Genomic DNA, 23,006 nt, shown 5'->3' with positions numbered 1-23,006 from the left:
AAAAGCTGGGAGGAGGGAGAGAAACAAAGGGTCTGTGTGTCTGTCTATATTCTGTCTTTGCCGGGGATAGACCAGGAATGGAGTCTTAGGAAGTAATCTAGCTAGGTACGTGTTAGATTATGATTTCTTTAAATGGCTGAGAAAAGAACTGTGCTGAATAGAATAACTATTTCTGACTGTGTATCTTTTTTGTAACTTAAGGTTTTGCCTAGAGGGGTTCTCTATGTTTTGAATCTAATTACCTTGTAAGGTATCTACCATCCTGATTTTACAGGGGGGATTTCTTTATTTCTATTTACTTCTATTTTTATTAAAAGTCTTCTTGTAAGAAAACTGAATGCTTTTTCATTGTTCTCAGATCCAAGGTGGGCCCCTTACTGAATGAGGGAGGCAACCTAGTGACAGAGGATGTGGAAAAAGCTAATGTACTCAATGCTTTTTTTGCCTCTGTCTTTACGAACAAGGTCAGCTCCCAGACTGCTGCGCTGGGCATCACAAAATGGGGAAGAGATGGCCAGCCCTCTGTGGAGATAGAGGTGGTTCGGGACTATTTAGAAAAGCTGGACGTGCACAAGTCCATGGGGCCAGACGAGTTGCATCCGAGAGTGCTGAAGGAATTGGCGGCTGTGATTGCAGAGCCATTGGCTATTATCTTTGAAAACTCATGGCGATTGGGGGAAGTCCCGGATGACTGGAAAAAGGCTAATGTAGTGCCAATCTTTAAAAAAGGGAAGAAGGAGGATCCTGGGAACTACAGGCAAGTCAGCCTCACCTCAGTCCCCGGAAAAATCATGGAGCAGGTCCTCAAAGAATCAATCCTGATGCACTTGCATGAGAGGAAAGTGATCAGGAACAGCCAGCATGGATTCACCAAGGGAAGGTCATGCCTGACTAATCTAATTGCCTTTTGTGATGAGATTACTGGTTCTGTGGATGAAGGGAAAGCAGTGGATGTATTGTTTCTTGACTTTAGCAAAGCTTTTGACACGGTCTCCCACAGTATTCTTGTCAGCAAGTTAAAGAAGTATGGGCTGGATGAATGCACTATAAGGTGGGTTGAAAGTTGGCTAGATTGTCGGGCTCAACGGGTAGTGATCAATGGCTCCATGTCTAGTTGGCAGTTGGTACCAAGTGGAGTGCCCCAAGGGTCGGTCCTGGGGCCGGTTTTGTTCAATATCTTCATAAATGATCTGGAGGATGGTGTGGATTGCACTCTCAGCAAATTTGCGGATGATACTAAACTGGGAGGAGTGGTAGATACGCTGGAGGTGAGGGATAGGATACAGAAGGACCTAGACAAATTGGAGGATTGGGCCAAAAGAAATCTGATGAGGTTCAATAAGGATAAGTACAGGGTCCTGCACTTAGGATGGAAGAATCCAATGCACCGCTACAGACTAGGGACCGAATGGCTAGGCAGCAGTTCTGCGGAAAAGGACCTAGGGGTGACAGTGGACGAGAAGCTGGATATGAGTCAGCAGTGTGCCCTTGTTGCCAAGAAGGCCAATGGCATTTTGGGATGTATAAGTAGGGGCATAGCGAGCAGATCGAGGGACGTGATCGTTCCCCTCTATTCGACATTGGTGAGGCCTCATCTGGAGTACTGTGTCCAGTTTTGGGCCCCACACTACAAGAAGGATGTGGATAAATTGGAGAGAGTCCAGCGAAGGGCAACAAAAATGATTAGGGGTCTAGAACACATGACTTATGAGGAGAGGCTGAGGGAGCTGGGATTGTTTAGTCTGCAGAAGAGAAGAATGAGGGGGGATTTGATAGCTGCTTTCAACTACCTGAAAGGTGGTTCCAAAGAGGATGGCTTAGAGGGAAGAGCATCTTCGCGAGCAGGCTGGCTAACCTAGTGAGGAGGGCTTTAAACTAGGTTCACCGGGGGAAGGAGACCAAAGCCCTGAGGTAAGTGGGAAAGCGGGATACCGGGAGGAAGCACAGGCAGGAATGTCTGTGAGGGGAGGGCTCCTGCCTCATACTGGGAATGAGGGGCGATCAACAGGTTATCTCAAGTGCTTATATACAAATGCACAAAGCCTTGGAAACAAGCAGGGAGAACTGGAGGTCCTGGTGATGTCAAGGAACTATGACGTGATCGGAATAACAGAGACTTGGTGGGATAACTCACATGACTGGAGTACTGTCATGGATGGTTATAAACTGTTCAGGAAGGACAGGCAGGGCAGAAAAGGTGGGGGAGTAGCACTGTATGTAAGGGAGCAGTATGACTGCTCAGAGCTCCGGTACGAAACTGCAGAAAAACCTGAGTGTCTCTGGATTAAGTTTAGAAGTGTGTGCAACAAGAGTGATGTAGTGGTGGGAGTCTGCTATAGACCACCGGACCAGGGGGATGAGGTAGATGAGGCTTTCTTCCGGCAGCTCACGGAAGCTACTAGATCGCATGCCCTGATTCTCATGGGTGACTTTAATTTTCCTGATATCTGCTGGGAGAGCAATACAGCGGTGCATAGACAATCCAGGAAGTTTTTGGAAAGCGTAGGGGACAATTTCCTGGTGCAAGTGCTAGAGGAGCCAACTAGGGGGGGCGCTTTTCTTGACCTGCTGCTCACAAACCGGGTAGAATTAGTGGGGGAAGCAAAAGTGGATGGGAATCTGGGAGGCAGTGACCATGAGTTGGTTGAGTTCAGGATCCTGACACAGGGAAGAAAGGTAAGCAGCACGATACGGACCCTGGACTTCAGGAAAGCAGACTTCGACTCCCTCAGGGAACGGATGGCCAGGATCCCCTGGGGGACTAACTTGAAGGGGAAAGGAGTCCAGGAGAGCTGGCTGTATTTCAAGGAATCCCTGTTGAGGTTACAGGGACAAACCATCCCGATGAGTCGAAAGAATAGTAAATATGGCAGGCGACCAGCTTGGCTTAATGGTGAAATTTTAGCGGATCTTAAACATAAAAAAGAAGCTTACAAGAAGTGGACGGTTGGACATATGACCAGGGAAGAGTATAAAAATATTGCTCGGGCATGTAGGAATGTTATCAGGAGGGCCAAATCGCACCTGGAGCTGCAGCTAGCCAGAGATGTCAAGAGTAACAAGAAGGGTTTCTTCAGGTATGTTGGCAACAAGAAGAAAGCCAAGGAAAGTGTGGGCCCCTTACTGAATGAGGGAGGCAAACTAGTGACAGAGGATGTGGAAAAAGCTAATGTACTCAATGCTTTTTTTGCCTCTGTTTTCACTAACAAGGTCAGCTCCCAGACTGCTACGCTGGGCATCACAAAATGGGGAAGAGATGGCCAGCCCTCTGTGGAGATAGAGGTGGTTAGGGACTATTTAGAAAAGCTGGACGTGCACAAGTCCATGGGGCCGGACGAGTTGCATCCGAGAGTGCTGAAGGAATTGGCGGCTGTGATTGCAGAGCCATTGGCCATTATCTTTGAAAACTCTTGGCGAACCAGGGAAGTCCCGGATGACTGGAAAAAGGCTAATGTAGTGCCAATCTTTAAAAAAGGGAAGAAGGAGGATCCTGGGAACTACAGGCCAGTCAGCCTCACTTCAGTCCCTAGAAAAATCATGGAGCAGGTCCTCAAAGAATCAATCCTGAAGCACTTGCATGAGAGGAAAGTGATCAGGAACAGCCAGCATGGATTCACCAAGGGAAGGTCATGCCTGACTAATCTAATCGCCTTTTATGATGAGATTACTGGATCTGTGGATGAAGGGAAAGCAGTGGATGTATTGTTTCTTGACTTTAGCAAAGCTTTTGACACGGTCTCCCACAGTATTCTTGTCAGCAAGTTAAGGAAGTATGGGCTGGATGAATGCACTACAAGGTGGGTAGAAAGCTGGCTAGATTGTCGGGCTCAACGGGTAGTGATCAATGGCTCCATATCTAGTTGGCAGCCGGTATCAAGTGGAGTGCCCCAAGGGTCGGTCCTGGGGCCGGTTTTGTTCAATATCTTCATAAATGATCTGGAGGATGGTGTGGATTGTACTCTCAGCAAATTTGCGGACGATACTAAACTGGGAGGAGTGGTAGATACGCTGGAGGGGAGGGATAGGATACAGAAAGACCTAGACAAATTGGAGGATTGGGCCAAAAGAAATCTGATGAGGTTCAATAAGGATAAGTGCAGGGTCCTGCACTTAGGACGGAAGAATCCAATGCACAGCTACAGACTAGGGACCGAATGGCTAGGCAGCAGTTCTGCGGAAAAGGACCTAGGGGTGACAGTGGACGAGAAGCTGGATATGAGTCAGCAGTGTGCCCTTGTTGCCAAGAAGGCCAATGGCATTTTGGGATGTATAAGTAGGGGCATAGTGAGCAGATCGAGGGACGTGATCGTTCCCCTCTATTCGACATTGGTGAGGCCTCATCTGGAGTACTGTGTCCAGTTTTGGGCCCCACACTTCAAGAAGGATGTGGATAAATTGGAGAGAGTCCAGCGAAGGGCAACAAAAATGATTAGGGGACTGGAACACATGAGTTATGAGGAGAGGCTGAGGGAGCTGGGATTGTTTAGTCTGCAGAAGAGAAGAATGAGGGGGGATTTGATAGCTGCTTTCAACTACCTGAAAGGGGGTTCCAAAGAGGATGGCTCTAGACTGTTCTCAATGGTAGCAGATGACAGAACGAGGAGTAATGGTCTCAAGTTGCAGTGGGGGAGGTTTAGATTGGATATTAGGAAAAACTTTTTCACTAAGAGGGTGGTGAAACACTGGAATGCGTTACCTAGGGAGGTGGTAGAATCTCCTTCCTTAGAGGTTTTTAAGGTCAGGCTTGACAAAGCCCTGGCTGGGATGATTTAACTGGGAATTGGTCCTGCTTTGAGCAGGGGGTTGGACTAGATGACCTTCTGGGGTCCCTTCCAACCCTGATATTCTATGATTCTATGATTCTATGGCTCTAGACTGTTCTCAATGGTAGCAGATGACAGAACGAGGAGTAATGGTCTCAAGTTGCAGTGGGAGAGGTTTAGATTGGATATTAGGAAAAACTTTTTCACTAAGAGGGTGGTGAAACACTGGAATGCGTTACCTAGGGAGGTGGTAGAATCTCCTTCCTTAGAAGTTTTTAAGGTCAGGCTTGACAAAGCCCTGGCTGGGATGATTTAACTGGGAATTGGTCCTGCTTCGAGCAGGGGGTTTGACTAGATGACCTTCAGGGGTCCCTTCCAACCCTGATATTCTATGATTCTAAGGGTTTGGGTCTGTGGTCACCTATGCAAATTGGTGAGGCTTTTTATCCAACATTTCCCAGGAAAGGGGGGGTGCAAGTGCTGGGAGGATTGTTCATTGTTCTTAAGATCCAAGGGTCTGGGTCTGTAGTCACCTAGGCAAATTGGTGAGGCTTTTTACCAAACCTTGTCCAGGAAGTGGGGTGCAAGGTTTTGGGAAGTATTTTGGGGGGAAAGACGTGTCCAAACAACTCTTCCCCAGTAACCAGTATTAGTTTGGTGGTGGTAGCGGCCAATCCAAGGACAAAGGGTGGAATTTTGTACCTTGGGGAAGTTTTGACCTAAGCTGGTAAAGATAAGCTTCGGAGGTTTTTCATGCAGGTCCCCACATCTGTACCCTAGAGTTCAGAGTGGGGGAGGAACCTTGACACCCCTCCTGGTCCTTAGCCTGCCCCGAATGCCTCCTAGTATTTACAGGGGAATCTTCAGCTGCCTCCTTAAAGCAACGTTTAGTTCCCTTAGAATCATAGAATCATAGAATATCAGGGTTGGAAGGGACCTCAGGAGGTCATCTAGTCCAACCCCCTGCTCAAAGCAGGACCGATCCCCAATTAAATCGTCCCAGCCAGGGCTTTGTCAAGCTGGGCCTTAAAAACTTCTAAGGAAGGAGATTCCACCATCTCCCTAGGTAACGCATTCCAGTGTTTCACCACTCTCCTAGTGAAAAAGTTTTTCCTAATATCCAACCTAAACCTCCCCCACTGCAACTTGAGACCATTACTCCTTGTTCTGTCATCTGCTACCAGTTGGGGGGAGGGATAGCTCAGTGGTTTGAGCATTGGCCTGCTAAACCCAGGGTTGTGAGTTCAATCCTTGAGGGGGCCATTTGGGATCTGGGGCAAAAATTGGGGATTGGTCCTACTTTGAGCAGGGGGTTGGACTAGATGACCTCCTGAGGTCTCTTCCAACCCTGATATTCTATGAGAACAGTCTAGAGCCATCCTCTTTGGAACCCCCTTTCAGGTAGTTGAAAGCAGCTACCAAATCCCCCCTCATTCTTCTCTTCTGTAGACTAAACATCCCCAGTTCCCTCAACCTCTCCTCATAACTCATGTGTTCCAGTCCCCTAATCATTTTTGTTGCCCTCCGCTGGACTCTTTCCAATTTTCCACATCCTTCTTGTCGTGTGGGACCCAAAACTGGACACAGTACTCCAGATGAGGCCTCACCAGTGTCGAATGGAGGGGAACGATCACGTCCCTCCATCTGCTGGCAATGCCCCTACTTATGCATCCCAAAATGCCATTAGCCTTCTTGGCAACAAGGGCACACTGTTGACTCATATCCAGCTTCTCGTTCACTATAACCCCTAGGTCCTTTTCTGCAGAACTGCTGCCTAGCCATTCGGTCCCTAGTCTGTAGCTGTGCATTGGATTCTTCCGTCCTGAGTGCAGGACTCTGCACTTGTCCTTGTTGAACCTCATCAGATATCTTTTGGCCCAATCCTCTAATTTGTCTAGGGCCCTCTGTATCCTATCCCTACCCTCCAGTGTATCTACCTCTCCTCCCAGTTTTGTGTCATCTGCAAACCTGCTGAGGGTGCAATCCACACAATCGTCCAGATCATTTATGAAGATATTGAACAAAACCGGCCCCAGGACTGACCCTTGGGGCACTCCACTTGATACCGGCAGCCAACTAGACATGGAGCCATTGATGACTACCCATTGAGCCCGACAGTCTAGCCAACTTTCTATCCACCTTATAGTCCATTCATCCAGCCCAAACTTCTTTAACTTGCTGGCAAGAATACTGTGGGAGACAGTGTCAAAAGCTTTGCTAAAGTCAAGGAACAACACGTCCACTGCTTTCCCTTCATCCACAGAACCAGTTATCTCATCATAGAAGGCAATTAGATTAGTCAGGCATGACTTGCCCTTGGTGAATCCATGCTGACTGTCCTGATCACTTTCCTCTCCTCTAAGTGCTTCAGAATTGATTCCTTGAGGACCTGCTCCATGATTTTTCCAGGGACTGAGGTGAGGCTGACTTGCCTGTAGTTCCCAGGATCCTCCTTCTTCCCTTTTTTAAAGATTGGCACTACATTAGCCTTTTTCCAGTCATCCGGGACTTCCCCCAATCGCCATGAGTTTTCAAAGATAATAGCCAATGGCTCTGCAATCACATCCGCCAACTCCTTTAGCACTCTCGGATGCAACGCATCCGGCCCCATGGACTTGTGCACGTCCAGCTTTTCTAAATAGTCCCGAACCACTTCTTTCTGCACAGAGGGCTGGTCACCTCCTCCCCATGCTGTGCTGCCCAGTGCAGTAGTCTGGGAGCTGACCTTGTTCGTGAAGACAGAAGCAAAAAAAAGCATTGAGTACATTAGCTTTTTCCACATCCTCTGTCACTAGGTTGCCTCCCTCATTCAGTAGGGGGCCCACACTTTCCTTGACTTTCTTCTTGTTGCTAACATACCTGAAGAAACCCTTCTTGTTACTCTTAACATCTCTTGCTAGCTGCAACTCCAGGTGTGATTTGGCCTTCCTGATGTCACTCCTGCATGCCCGAGCAATATTTTTATACTCATCCCTGGTCATTTGTCCAATCTTCCACTTCTTGTAAGCTTCTTTTTTGTATTTAAGAACCCTAACCCTAACCCTTTTTGCCCTCTGAGCCACTGCAGTGGCTCAAAGGGGACATACAAGAAAGTAAGGATCTGGGCCATCCAATTTCAACATTGTGAATATTTCTTTCACATCTGTCCTGCACACATGTATTTCTAAATACTAAAAACTGTTTCTGTGTGAGTTCCCAGATTTTTCTTAACAAATTTAGATGATCCCTATTAAAGTAATCAATTTTATGAAGAGACTGATATCTTCCTTAAAGGGTAGATTTACAGTATGGCCCCAATCCTGAAATCTTTTGAGTAGTAATTCCTTTTAAAGCCTAAATTCTGCTCTCAGTTACAGCCATGCTATTCCCATTACATTCAATGGAAGTTTAACATGTATCTGAAGGCAGAATCAGGCCTTATACTCAGTCTCCAATCTGTGTTTTCTGCTGAGCTGCATTCTGTGCAGGATGTGACAGGAAAGGAGAAAAGTATCTGTACACCACCTTTATATTCTCCCCATCCCCTGGGCTGCCATAAAGTAGAGCAGCCTGAAGGCAGCTCAGCTTACACTGGCTTGTAATAGGCACCAAATAGGAAGGATGGTCTAGTGGCTGATGCACTAGACTGAGACTCAGTTGTGCTCTAACACTACAGTGATGGTCAGCTATATAAACCCTAGGATAGATGGAACCTGGGATCAATTCCTGGCTTAGCTCCAGACTTCCAGTGTGTGACCTTGAATAAATCATTTAATCTACCTTGTGCCTCAGTTCCCGCTCTGTAAAATAGGAATAATGTTTCTCTACCTCATGGGGCCCTGTGAGGACAAAGTCCGTTTCTGACTGTAAGCTGCTCGGATATTATGCAGATGAGGGCCAGATACTGTACATCAATAGGAGGAGCAGCCTGATTTTATATGAGAAGATAGGCAGCACTGAAATTCATGTTGTTTACTTTCCTCAAAAGGAAACCTTAGTGCTTCAAAATGTCTTTTGGAAATACTCTTTAAGGAAGCACCACCAAAGAAACCAGGCAGCTTTTAGAAGCAAATGTAAACATGATATTAGCATTGCCATTGTCTACTGTCACAAAATGTAGTGGTGTGACATCACTCCAGACATTTACAGACATCTCTACTGCTTGGTCTGCTTCCTCATGCCTCAGTTTGGTGGTATAATTCACCATCCTACATCAAGGAAAGTGCAGGACATAAATGTTACTATGCAGTGTCGTCATAGCCGAGTTGGTCCCAGGATATTAGAAAGATAAGGTGCGTAAAGTAATATTTTTTATTTGACTAACTTTCAAGTTAGTTGCTTCCAACTTGGTCCAATAAAAGCTGTGATCTCACCCACCTTGTCTCTTTAATAAATGTTAATAGACAGCTATTCAGAGTTGTGGCTTGTGAGCTCAGAGGGCTGTATTCTCTGGCCCACCAAGTTTTGCACCATGTAAGTAGCATTAAGTGAACTTAAACTAGCTGCAGCTTGATGTTAGAGAATTCCTCCTGTCTGAGGGAAGCACGGCAGGTATGTGGCTGGTGATGGCAGTATAGCTGCCTTCCATGCCAGTGTAGTAATCTGTTGTAATCTACATTGTTTTATATGTAAATTGCAGCTAATTACACCCACCTTCAAACAAACTGTCTCTCTTTGGATTAATTGTACTCTCTCATTATTTTAGTGCTGTGTTATAAATCAGTGGTTCTCAACTGCAGGCCCACGGCCTACTGGACCCTGATCCCCCTGCTCTGTGGGGCAAGTCTTGAGCCCCCCACATCCTGTGGAGCTCCCGAGCCACCCCAGGGCAGAATCCTACCTGTGGCTGAAGCCCAGAGCCGCCCCCCCACCCCTCCCGTCTGAATCCTGGAGGGCCCTCCCTCCCTGGGTCATGGAGTTTCTATAGCATATTGGGGGGCCTTCAAAAGAAAAAGATTAAGAACCCTCATTGTAAATAACACTCTAAAAAGTCCATCTGGGCACAACAAAATAGTTATTAGCACTTCTGTGATGTGCAGCAGCCAATCTCAATCTGTAACATCAATCAACATCTTGCCCCAATGAGGTTAGATTTGGGATTTAATTTAATAGCGTCTCTGATGAAATATGGCATTTCATGATCACGTCAGTAGACATTGTCAAGTGCATGCTACCCCCAACACAAGACAAGCTCTCAGAGATTTATTACTACTATGACTTACTCTCCTTTTTCTTCACATAGCCACATACTGCAGATCTCATTCTGGGCTCAGTCTGTATTCTGACACAACAAAATGCCAACTGGAGCCAGAGCAAGTTTTGAGGATACCAAGGGGTGCATGGAATGCAGGACAGACCCTTCAATCCTCATTCAGGTAAATTCCTTCTGACTTCTGTTTTGCTTAACTACGGACTGCAGACATTAGTTCATAGGACTGGGTCCCTCTGCCCTTACTCACATTGAACAATAAGTTACTCCATGAGTAGTCCCATTAACGTGACTGGGACTAAAGTTTGGTGCTGCTCAGTGAGAGTAAAGCTGTCAGAATCTGGCCCATAGGGTGAGATTTTTCAGAAGCACTCAGGGTTGGCCTAACAAAGTTATCCATAGTGTTTAGAAATCATGGTGCAATTAATTTGAGCATCTGATATACTGCAAAGGGATTTGTCCCTACCTTTGCAAATGTGAAATCATGCTAAATTAACCCCTCAGGCTCATTTTGCAAGGGTAAACAAAAATAAAATCCACAGTTTGACAAAATGAAGAAAACTGGAAGGGCTGACTCTTATGTGACTTAGTACAGGGCTAAAGTCACCTCAGCAGCTGCGTGTGCTGAAAGATGCGTGGGATGGTGAAGAGAGAGGAGAGGAACTGAGGCAAGGTGTCTGCAGGAGCATGCTTCACCTCAAGGGGGAATGTTCAGATACTGCTACACTGGACTTAAAGGGCCTGATTCCAGAAAGCACTTCTAGTCAGGAAAGTGCTTGGGTCCCACTGAAGTCCTGAGTAGGGGGTGCCTTGAGTGCATGCTTGACTGCTGCAGAATCATGGCCTAAGTGAGATCAGAATCTGGTCAAATTTCAACCCATTTCATTAATGTGTTGCATGCATGTGCTCACGCCCACACACGGAAATTGCTTTCTAATTCCACTGACAATAATAGGACTGGGGAGCTTTTGTGATTTCTTCACCGCTTTGTGCAATGCTTTTACTTCTTCCACTTTCTAAGCAGTCTTAGCTTGTTTACATGTTTCCTGTGTAAGCAGTGTCAGGATGAGCTCCACCCTGACATCTGGTGGTGAGGTGTGGCAAGTTGTGGAAAAGAACTTCAGGGGCTGAGCTCATTTGCATAGGCACACCCACCCCGCCTAGAATGAGGCCATAGCTGCCCAAATGGTCACTTTGGCTGCTGTGGGATCCCCAGTGTCTCTGTTATTGGGGCAGGAAGAATAAATTGTTATTACCCTGATTATGGGAACTGTACTTGGAACTGTACTTGGCCTTTTGTTATGATGGAGGGACTCACCATCAACTAAGTAGCACTTGCTAGGTAAGGGTCATGGGTTCCAAAACTCTGTGAATTGAGAGAGGTTGGGGATAAGTATTAATACTTGGTGGTATGGGCCCCTTGGTGAGGGCCTTACATGCTAATTGCACTGCCTCCTCTCTCCACTGTAGAATATCAGAGCTCATTTTGATTTCATTAGGAGTCTAGTTACAAGCTCACTTTGGGCTAATGGTGTACCAGCACTGAAGCGCCCCTACTACAAGCTGAATTCACCAAAGAGCTGAAATCACTGAGCGTTGTGTTAAGTAGTGGGGGAGCCTGAAGGTATATTGTGGAGAAGTTTGTGGGATGGCTGGAGTGCCTTGTGGACAGGCTGGTGGAGCAGTTCATAGGACGGCGGGAGCTGCTTGTGGGATGTGGAGCAGAGCAGTTCGTGGGGCAGCGGAAGCTGCTTGTGGGCCACGGAGCGGAGCGGAGCAGTTTGTGGGGCGGCTGGTGGAGTGGAGCGAAGGCCTAAGGAGCTGTGGAGCGGTCAGCTTCAGATCATGTAAGGTGTCTTTTACCCCCGCCCCCATCTCCACCCAGGTTGGGAGGTAAAGCTCTGCAGATAAACTTTTGAACTCTGGGGCTGCCCTGACCAGGGACAGAGACTTTTGGGTCATTGGACTTTTGGGACTTTGGGTGATTTGGGGTTGCTGGACTCAAGAACCAAAGGGAAAGGGCATGCCCCAATTTGCTTGGGGTGGGTTTTTTGCTCATGGGTTGTGTTATGAATCCTATTGGTGGTGTTTCCCCAACATAATGCCACATTGTTTCTCTCTGTTTTTAAAAGGCTTTTTGCTACACTCAGAGTAGGTGCTTGTGAGAGGGGAAGTATTGCCTCTTGGAGGCGCCCGGCGGGGGTAGTATATACTTGTCCCAGGTCACTGGGTGGGGGCTCGAGCCAGTTTGCATTGTGTTATTGGAATGGATCCCCTAGATATTGAACCCGGCCCTTGTTGCTGCCAACTCTGACGGGCAGAAGGGTTACACCTGTAATATTCTTCTTTCACTGACTTGACCAGCTTCCCCTATTTGCTTACAATTTCCAGTTACTTCCTCCACTGCATTTTGTATTGCTTCCTTGAATATTCCCCATCCGTTTTGTAGTGAGATGTTTTCATTGCAGAGTAATGGCCTCAAACGCCCCCAAGTGCTGCTTTGTGTGCCTCCCTCACAACGTTATCCTTTAATTTGTCAAGATCAAATTTGGCTCCAGTTGCACCCATCATTTTCTCAGACTTTAACTTAATTGTAACCTTTCCCACTCGTAGTTTGTGATCACTGCCACACTTGGAGGTTAGTGCCAATGGTTATTGTCTGTGCTTTCTACTGATAACAACGTGGTGTCAGGCGTAAGGCCCTCGGCTGCGCCATATTCCTGACACCCTAACAAGCCAGCTTGATGGACCTTCCTGCCTGATTGGCTGAAGAAGTTAGCTGTCTGGTTCTTAAACTCAGCAGCAGCAGTTGCTCTCTGGGTGCTCAGTGATTCTCTGCCTCCCTGTGCTCAGTTCTTGCCAAGCCCTGCTTTTGCTCTGCTCCTCCACAGCTTCAGCCCAGATCCTGTCCTACACCCAGTCTTGCTCCTGCCTCAGAACCAGCCCTGCTCCCAACTTCCCTGCCCCCGGTGATCTGGTTCTGACCCTTGGCTCTGATTCCTGACTCCGACTCTCTCTTGATTCTAGAGTAACCAGATGTCCTGATTTTATAGGGACAGTCCTGATTTCGGGGTCTTTTTCTTATATAGGTTCCTATTACCCCCCACCCCCATCCCGATTTTTCACAATTGCTGTCTGGTCACCCTACTTAATTCTTGGCTCTGGCATTTGGATTCTGACTCTAGTTCTAATCTTTGGACCTGCTTCTTGGTTTTGGCCCTGTCTCAGTCCCTGCTTTTGGCCAACTCACCACTAGGCATGACTCCCACTCTGATCACTATGCCTGACCGCCTACAAGCCGGTCTCCTGACGTGCTCAGTCTGGTTTGTGGTTTAACCATCTGGTGAGTTCCATGTAACCTTGCGCATGTCTTTGCGAGGAAACCAAGTATCACCAATAATCAGTGCATGTTACTACACAGCGGTTCTCAAGCTGTGGGTGGGATCCCTTTTTAATAGGGTCGCCAGGGCTGGAGTTAGACTTGCTGGGACCCAGGGCTGAAGCCCAAGCCTGAGCCCTGGGCAGCAGGGCTCAGACTTGGGCTTCAGCCCTGGGATCAGGTTACAGCCCCCCCCTACAGCCCGCCTGGGCCTGAAGCCCTTGGGTTTTGACTTTGGCCCCTTCTGGCCTGGGGGAGCTAGGGCTTGGGCAGGCTCAGGCTTCAGTTCCCCCTCCTGGGGTCGTGAAGTAATTTTTGTTGTCAGAAGGGGGTCGTGGTGCAATGAAGTTTGAGAACCCCTGTTATAGCAAGTTCTTATCTTTCTTTATTATTGTTTGCTATGTGGTCCAGCTCTGTTCATTTGCTTACCATATCTGCCACAAATCTTTACGTTCATATCTCCCATTAGCAGGATCATAGCTTGATCAGGAATCTCATCTACAATGCTACAAGCCTGTCACTCTCACCAATAAGAAGTTGGTCCAGTAAAAGATATTACTTCACCCACCTTGTCTCTCTGATATCCTGGGGCTGACACAGCTACAGCTACGCTGCATAATCACATGTTTAACTTTCAGCATGTGCTTACATCCCCTTGACGTTAATGGGATTCAAGCAAAAGCTTGTTAAGCATAATGCTTTGCTGAATAGGTGTGGCTTGCTGCATCAGGGCCTCTAGTGGTGGAGCACGTACGGGCTCTAGCTGGGAGTTCAGATGTGGCTCCCGCCTTTCCTTTTCAGAGGCATAGGGCTGGCTATGCTGGCTACACCCACCAGCCCGTGCAGAAAGGCCTCAGGCTTAATTCAGGCCCCTTTGGATTTTGTATTGCTACTGGTGATGCTAGCACTCCTTCAGCCCTTGCCTTTGAGGAATAAGTTCTTGGCTCTTTCAGCTGTGCTGGTGGGTACACGAGAGGGAGGAAGGGCTTTTTGTATCCTCTGTTTCCATTGCACACCCACACAGCCAGTCATGGGGCCTAATTTTCCCACCCTTCTGTAACCCAGCAGTGAGTGTGTGTGTTACAGGTCCTACTCTACTGAGCCACAGAGCATATGAGCTGTGACAGGCCCCAGCTACAGAGCCTTGTTTCTTTAGCTCAAGCTCTAGCATCTTGTGCTCTCAACTCTGGAGGTCCCCAAGATGGTGGCCATCACACTTACATGGAATTATCTTACTACATGAGCACGACTCATGAAATAAAGTACTAACTGACGTAAATGAGCGTGGCAGAATCAGGTCTCTAATTATTAACAGTTTCGGGATTAAAATAATTTAAGTATTGTCAAATTTCTGTTCTGATCACTCTGTTCAGGAAGACTCTGCCAGCCTCTGTTAGGTAGAGCTCACTTTCCTACGACAGGAATCCATATTGTTTTCAAAATGCAGTTTTGCACGATAGGTCCATTTTCCCACTCTTTTAGTTCTCCTGGAAGTTGTAAACAAGTTCCAGTCAGAACCGTTTTCCTGATGGGCTTCCCGCCTTTCCTAAGGCGTTTCCTAGGAGGGCTTCCCGCCTTTTCTAAGGGGTTTCCTGGGCAAGTGTATAAAAGGCTGCCCTGGACACAGCCTCGGGTGCCATCCGAGTGGCAGCCAGGGACGGTCACGGGTCACAGGTCTTACTTGCAGCCTCATCTGTAAAGAGAAGAGAGAGAAGGAGAAGAAACAACGCTTACCATTGTCATCATCCATCACGGTTCTCCTGTGTTTTCAGACTGTGTGTATTGAGCAGAAAGAACACTCAGTGCAGGAGACAAGGGGACTGAGTTAAACTGCAGATGTCAAGTTCACAAACTTCCATTTTCCGTGACTAATCTCTTAAGCCAGTGGGGATGGCCACGGTACAAAAGTATTTCTGGAGATCGGCATGTGATTATTTGTATTGCAGTCCTGCCTCACAGTCCCAGTCACAGAGCAGGATCCCATTGTGCTAGGACCTGTACAAACATAGAACAAAATAGTCCTTAACTGTCATTAATTAACACATATTAACAGCACAACAAACAGACAAGGGGATAATAAAGCAAGCCAAAAATCCCCCTTTGACCAGGTACCAGCATATAACTAATATAATGCTACATATTTAGGGAACTTTCTCCCTGATTCAGGGTCTGATGTGACTAAGCCCCAGTTCCATGCCATTGTGTGAACTGGGGTCTTGTGCAATTGCGAAAGATGGAAGGTATACAGAGGCACACAGATAAGGACTCCTCCATTTTTAGTACATAAACAGCAGGCCACTCTGCAAGAAGCTAAGGGCATGGTCAGCACAGAGAGTTTGCCTGTCTCTGTGCTGGTGTTCTGCACCCCTCACTGTCTACACCTGGCTCCATAAAGTCGGGCCTTTCAAAAATGCAGCATCAGGTAGGAGCACAGGTAATTTTAACAATACTTGTTCATTGCAGCTGTTACCATCCGGGCAAGGCATCCACATATAAGTCCACTACGGATGGACCGGTGATGGGAAGAGTGTTCATGCATGTGACAAGTAACACCATGAACTATGTAATGCCACAGAACAAATTAAGATCAAGAACAGAACAAGAGTATGTGTGGCAAAGCCATGACAAACACTGTGCAGGCATCAAGGAGCTCATAAATTAGCACATCATCACCCAAACACTGCCTCAGCTTGACTTAGATCTTGGGCAATAGTAAATCCTCAAAGGGAGTCCACAGCTTTCCACCCATGGTCACTGTGGTGTTAATTGGCTGCATTTTACAAGAGCTGGATTATAGGTTGACTTTGAATGTATTTACAGGGGGCAAGGTTTTCACAACACAAGCCTTGTGCACACACACAAATAGTGTTCTGCAGCAGTGCAAGTTGAGCTGCAGCAATGAGCCGTGGGATCCTGCTTGGGCTCATAATTCATACACTTCTCTCCCTAATGAGGATCAACAGATCAACCCATACTGAATGCAGCTTGACAATATACCATCACTTAAAACACATTACAGTCAGAAAGGATGATAAATATTCCATTTATAAACATTATGTACAAAGCCCAAAATGTCTGAGGATGCAAGTAAACAAAGGTGGTAAATACAGAAAATGCATTACTGCAAAAACAGCTAGCAGATTGACTCCTGCTAGCAAGAAGCTTCTGTACAATGTACAGTAAGATATTGGGCTTAACCCAACTCAGTGCTAGGTTGAATTAAAGTCAGTCAAAGTTTTGTCTGAGTAGGGTATGAGGCCCAGATCCTCAAAGGTATTTAGACTCCTAACTTCCACTGAAATCAATGGAAGCTAGGAGCCTAAATACCTCTTAGGATCTGAGCAAGGACTGTAGAATTTGACCCGATAACAACAATAATAATAATTTGCATTTCTAGAGAGATTTTCTTCTTCAAAGCATTTTACACACATGTTTTCTAACTCTCTGCTTCAAATAAAAGCCATTATTGACAGACAATTATATTTTTCCGTCACAGCACAGACAAACAGGAGAGTGAAGAGAACACAGTTTATTAATGGGATTTTAAGCAGGTTCTCGTATGGAAAATAATTAAAGATCCAGCACTCAAAAGATGACTCTGCTTAGCTGTGTGCCTTGTGGCTTAAAGCAGAATTCCAAGAACATTACTTCGCTTTTTGAAATGGTTTCTCAATTAATGACAACTCAAAATATCTGCTTCCACCTAGTGGTGCGGGTTTGCATTACATGTGTTGTTTGTATTCCCTGTTTTCGATATCTTTGCCTAAAAGATAAAATACATCAGAATCTACTGAGACAATTCACACTTCTGCACAAAGCCACAACAGCACTAAGAATGTATATCTTTGTTAGCAAATAGGATCATTAGGGAGAAGGAAAAGGATAATCTCAGAAAGAGGCTCTCTCTTTCTCCTTCACTTTATTCTATCTAGGTTTTTCTACTGTTCTCATCAATGAAGTATCTGAGCAGCTTCCTCTAGTACATTAATAATATGACTAACATCTGTCATGGTAATATCTTTTATTGGACTAACTTCTGTTGGTGAAAGGACTGCACAGAGTTCTCCTTCAGGTCCTTGAAAGGTTATTTCTTTCACCAACAGAAGTTGGTCCAACAGAAGATATTACCTCAGCTAAGGTGACCAGATGTCCTAATTTTATAGGGACAGTCCAGATATTTGGAGTTTAGGTGCCTATCAATCCCACCCCACCCCCATCACGATTTTCATACTTACTATCTGGTCACCCTAACCCTCACCCTCCTTATCTCTCTAACATCCTGGGAATGACATGGCTACAATACGGTTGCAAATAACATTTGTCATTGTCCGGTTCATTTTCTCTCATCCTCTTCTCCTGGGGAGAATTGTGCGTGCTGTTTTGTTTTAGTAGGGCTTTGATTTTTGGTTTGTTTGGGGGTGAGGTTATGTGTACACATTGCTCTGTATTTATATTAGAGAAGCCAGGTTGAAGAAATGCACCTTGCACTGGGAAAGGTGGGAAGGTTTGTGATGGTCCATAGTTCCTTTGGGAGTTTGTTCTCCTGTCACAGACTGTCCCCTGAGAAAGCTCTATCTCCTGCACAGACAAGCCTCATCCTTGTAGTAGAAAACTTCATGGTGCCTGAGAAATAGGCCCTGTCAGCTGCAATCCTAATCCCAGGGATTTACCTGATATTTTAGATATACTGGGCCCTGGCCACTGAGCCCCTGGAAGAGAAGGACTGCGACCTGGAACCTGACTTGATGTGTTCACGTTGCAAAAATATGTATACAGGTGCACAGTGTCTCAAGGCAAACAACAAACACTTCAATGGTCACTGAATGAGGGGCCGTGGAAAAAAAAATAGTACAATTGTGCAATTAAAGACTGTGTCAAAATGCACGTGCACAGTACTCAGACTCCCTGAATCCTGGCATTTCCTATCTTTCCATTGCTCAGTTTTGCAAACTTACTAATTGTTATTTTAATGCAGATTTTTATATATTTGTTGAGCGTCTAAAGATATAAAAATACAGACATCGATTCATATCATTGTCGTGCAAATATCCCCTTTTCATTGTTTTTTTTTAAAGAAAAAAGTACAGGACTAGGTTCTGGCAATTACTGTATTGAGCTGTAAAGAAAGATATTTTTAAGGGTTTTAAACTGTCGAAACAGAGGCACAGAGATTGTCTCACACAGGGAGGAGTGGGTGATGCAGTGCACACGTTCCCAAGCCAGCAGAGTTGCTGGACCCCAGGAGATTCCCCCTCTATTCCTGAGCCAACCTTTGCCAGAAGCAAGCAGACAGAAGGACAAAAGTAGCTCTCCATTTTAATAAAGGCTCTTGTAACTTCCTGGGTCAACTGGTCCCTTCCATTCTTTAGTTGACTATTACTCAGGCTCTTTTCTTACTGGCAAACTTGAATTTTGATTTTTCTACATCATGGCTAGTCTTTATCGTCTCTCTTGTAAACTTGAATATGCCAATCCCTGAGAGGACATACTTTCTTGTTTTTTCCTGATTCGGCAATCATAGCTCTGGGGATTGAGCTCCCATTTAAGGTACTTTTAATGATGACCCCCCAGTCCTTTATTTCATCTATCAGGATGTTCAAAGAGAGCAGCTACACTTCGCTGAACGCCATTGCTCTGACTTTGGATTCCCTTGTAGAATGTGTGGGACTGGGGTAGCTGTCTCAGCTGGACTCTTAATCCAGAGAAAAAATGCTCTGTCATGTTAAATCAAGATCAGGAATGGCACATAGATTGGAGATAAAAAATACATTTTACTTTTACTCTATTTTCTTATTTCTCAAAAGGAACTGTACAACAAAGATAAAAACATTGTGAATAAACAATATAGATATTGATGTATCTTGTATTAAATGGGACAGCTGCTCTTCTACTATAGGGATGAATGCCATATCAATAGATAAGATAAAAAGACAGGCCTAACTGAGAGACTGAACCCATATTAGGGCTAAATTCTGCTCCTCGGTTAAATAAGTATGTTGCCCCCTGACTAGGGCCCAAATCTGTGTAAAGAAAAGTAAATCTGGTCCCAAGGGAGTATCGAACAATTTCCAATTGTTTTTATTTTCTGTGTCTTCCAGCAGATGGTGGTACAAGTCAATAGTATTGTTCATGCTGTAGCTGTATTACATTTCCTTGACTTTGGCTTGCTCTATGATAATTTTATATTTGTTATCAGGGCCAACCCCTCAGCTAATGTAAGTCTTATCATTTTATTAAAGTCAAGGAACCTTTGCCAATTTACCCCACCTGAGAATCTGATCTTTGCAGTTGAATACTAATTAATCCCCTTCTCTATTTATAGGGAATCATGTTTCCTCAAATGGTTTTAAATCTGATGTCAAATCATTTCAAGTTTAAATGTGTTTAACAAAGATTAACTGGTTCAAGTTAACATACTTGGAGGCCCAGATATGTTAAAACTGTTTAAGAAGGGTGGTTGAGTCTAAACTATAATGACAGGTTTCAGAGTAGCAGCTGTGTTAGTCTGTATTCACAAAAAGAAAATGAGTACTTGTGGCACCTTAGAGACTAACAAATTTATTTGAGCATAAGCTTTCATGAACTACAGCTCACTTCATTGGATGCCACAAGTACTCCTTTTCTTTCTAAACTATAAGACAGTTCCAAATATGGACCACAGTTCAGGAAAGCAGCCTTATTCATCATGGCATATGAATGATGTAAGCAAGTTTTTAAAATTTGGATCTTAGATCATGGTCATAATTTAAAAATATTAATTGACACAGCTGGACACCATTCACATTTGAAACATAAAGTAGCTTAAAACTGTCCTAGCTTGAAGTGGTTTGAAACTGCTTCAGGAAATGTGGTCCTCTTACAAGTGTAGATACGAGGTTGCATATATGGTAAAGCCATGTATACAGAATAATACATGCTGATTTTAATCCTACAAATTTCCTAAACACTATATCTAATATCTAATTGCTTATTTTTAAATCCTAATCAGAGAAAAATTAAAATGATTTTTGCAAATAATTGAATTCTAAGGATTGTGTAACAACAAACACTTATTTTCTAGATCTACTGAGAGCTAGCTCTGAGCCAACAAAACAGTATTTTTAGCGTTTATGGTTCTTTACTGAAGCAGGTCTATTCTTTATCTAAGAACATGAAAACAAAAGAATTCATAATATTGTTATCCCTTTTGACCTGAGCAATTAGTGAATATTTTGGGTCTTGTGAGTTGTTTCCATTAGGGGGAGAAATGGATGATGGAGTCAGATATTTTTCTGATGCAATCCTGTTTACTTACAAAGAATGTGCTCAAAGTTCTATTTCCCTAATGACAGCAGGAATAGTTTCTTGGCTCACAATTCCAAGCCTCTTTCTATCCAGCAGTCTACCCAAAAGCTCTCTCTCTCTCTCTCAGCTTTTCTGAGATCAAACTACAAATATTTCTCTGGGGCTCCTTTGTGCTTCTGTGGCATCACACTCCCTCACCCGCCCCGTCCCCCCAACCCCATCTCCCTGCATTTGCATTCAGACCCCAGTGAAAGCCCATTCCACGTATGGCTCAACTCCTATTCCAGCTTTACTTGATGGTGACTTCTATTAAGTCAGGTTTCAGAGTAGCAGCCGTGTTAGTCTGTATTCGCAAAAAGAAAAGGAGTACTTGTGGCACCTTAGAGACTAACCAATTTATTTCAGCATAAGCTTTCATGAGCTACAGCTCACTTCATCAGATGCATCCGATGAATCTCCTCACTGTATTTTCCACTGAATGCATCCGATGAAATGAGCTGTAGCTCACGAAACCTTATGCTCAAATAAATTGGTTAGTCTCTAAGGTACCACAAGTACTCCTTTTCTTTCTATTAAGTCAGCCATCTATTCCACAAAAGAGCTTGATTGTTTTTACATTGATCCTGAATAAAGAACAACTAGTATGCCCACCAGCTTCAATAAGGCTTCCCCTTTCCCCAGCATGCCTACCTGTTTTCATGTTGTTTTTATAAATCTGTATCTTGTACACTTCCACAAAACCCACAGCATTCTTTTATTTTTATTACCCTGAAACAGGATATTGAATGCATAATTTCAGTTACACCAATGTAAATCTGTGGTAATTCATCAGAATTATTCCATATTTGTCCTGGTGGCAAAATATGTTAACAAGTCACTAGAGAAAACATGACACTTTTTGATAATTGTTATAACAGATCCTATCACAAGCCCAGAGAATTGAGATGATCATTTTTGGTTGGAAAATGTTGATGGAAATTAAACACTTTGTGAATTTTTTCCCCCATTTTCTAACCAGCCCAACAAGTAATGTTTATAGCTCAAAAACGTAAGGGGCATTCAGAAGGGGCAGCTCCAGGAATTTAGTAGAAAGAAAATCGTATGGTATTAAAGTGATGAGGAGGCTCTATAGCACTTAAGTTCCAACAGATTTGGATTCAACAGCTCAAATAGAGCGTGCTTGCAGGTATCAGTAAAGCTATTGCTACATGGATATCTTCCAAAGCAATTGCATGTTCCATTAGATAGTTATTCCGCACCCTTGCCTCAACCAGTGGTTCGAGGCGATAAGTTGAAGATAAACATCTGTCTCTCTGACAGTCAGGGTTGTTTCTTCTCCTTCTCTCTCTTCTCTTTACAGATGAGGCTGCAGGTAAGACCTGTGACCCATGACCGTCCCTGGCTGCCACTCAGATGGACAGCCCCGAGGCTGTGTCCAGAGAAGCCTTTTATACGCTTGCCCGGGGTTTCGGAAAACTGGTTCTGAGTGGAACTTCTTTACAACTTCCAGGAGAACTAAAAGAGCGGGAAATTGGACCTATCATGCAAAACTCCATTTTGAAAACCATATGGATTCCTGTAGTAGGAAAGTGAGCCCTACCTAACAGAGGCTGGATAGTGAGTTTGTGTGTGTGGTTTTTGGAGGGGGGTGAGGGGGTGAGAGAACCTGGATTTGTGCAGGAAATGACCCACCTTGATTATCATGCACATTGTGTAGAGAATTATCACTTTGGATGGGCTATTACCAGCAGGCGAGTGAGTTTGTGTGTGGGGGGCTGGATTTGTGCTGGAAATGGCCCAACTTGATGATCACTTTAGATAAGCTATTACCAGCAGGACAGTGGGGTGGGAGGAGGTATTGTTTCATGATCTCTGTGTGTATATAAAGTCTGCTGCAGTTTCCACGGTATGCATCCGATGAAGTGAGCTGTAGCTCACGAAAGCTCATGCTCAAATAAATTGGTTAGTCTCTAAGGTGCCACAAGTACTCCTTTTCTTTTTGCGAATACAGACTAACACGACTGTTACTCTGAAACCTGTCATTATGCAAGGCACTGCATTTAGCCGTATGGAGTGGAAATCTATTCCTGAACAGAGTGATCAGAACAGAAATTTGACAAAATTATTTTAATCCCGAAACTGTTAATAATTAGAGACCTGATTCTGTCACGCTCATTTACGTCAGTTCGTACTTTATTTCATGAGTAGTGCTCACGTAGTAAGATAATTCCAGGTAAGTGTGATGGCCACCATCTTGGGGACCTCCAGAGTTGAGAGCACAAGATGCTAGAGCTTGAGCTAAAGAAACAAGGCTCTGTAGCTGGGGCCTGTCACAGCTCATATGCTCTGTGGCTCAGTAGAGTAGGACCTGTAACACACACACTCACTGCTG

At 44.9% G+C, this 23,006-nt stretch overlaps 1 long non-coding RNA gene across 2 annotated transcripts; it reads left to right on the top strand.

Moving 5' to 3' along the window:
- Window positions 1-680: 680 nt before the first annotated feature.
- LOC142069667 (uncharacterized) lies at window positions 681-22,418 on the top strand. 2 transcript variants are annotated; one of them, XR_012665603.1, is made up of 3 exons: window positions 681-1,051; window positions 9,985-10,117; window positions 21,975-22,418. It is a non-coding gene; the product is annotated as an uncharacterized LOC142069667 (long non-coding RNA). The 2 variants fall into 2 exon arrangements; XR_012665604.1 differs by lacking the exon at window positions 681-1,051 and adding an exon at window positions 8,788-9,034.
- Window positions 22,419-23,006: the final 588 nt, after the last annotated feature.

Source organism: Caretta caretta, chromosome 20 (assembly GCF_965140235.1).
Source record: "Caretta caretta isolate rCarCar2 chromosome 20, rCarCar1.hap1, whole genome shotgun sequence".
Taxonomy (NCBI): Eukaryota; Metazoa; Chordata; order Testudines; family Cheloniidae; genus Caretta; species Caretta caretta.
This window is presented reverse-complemented; position numbering and strand designations above follow the sequence as displayed.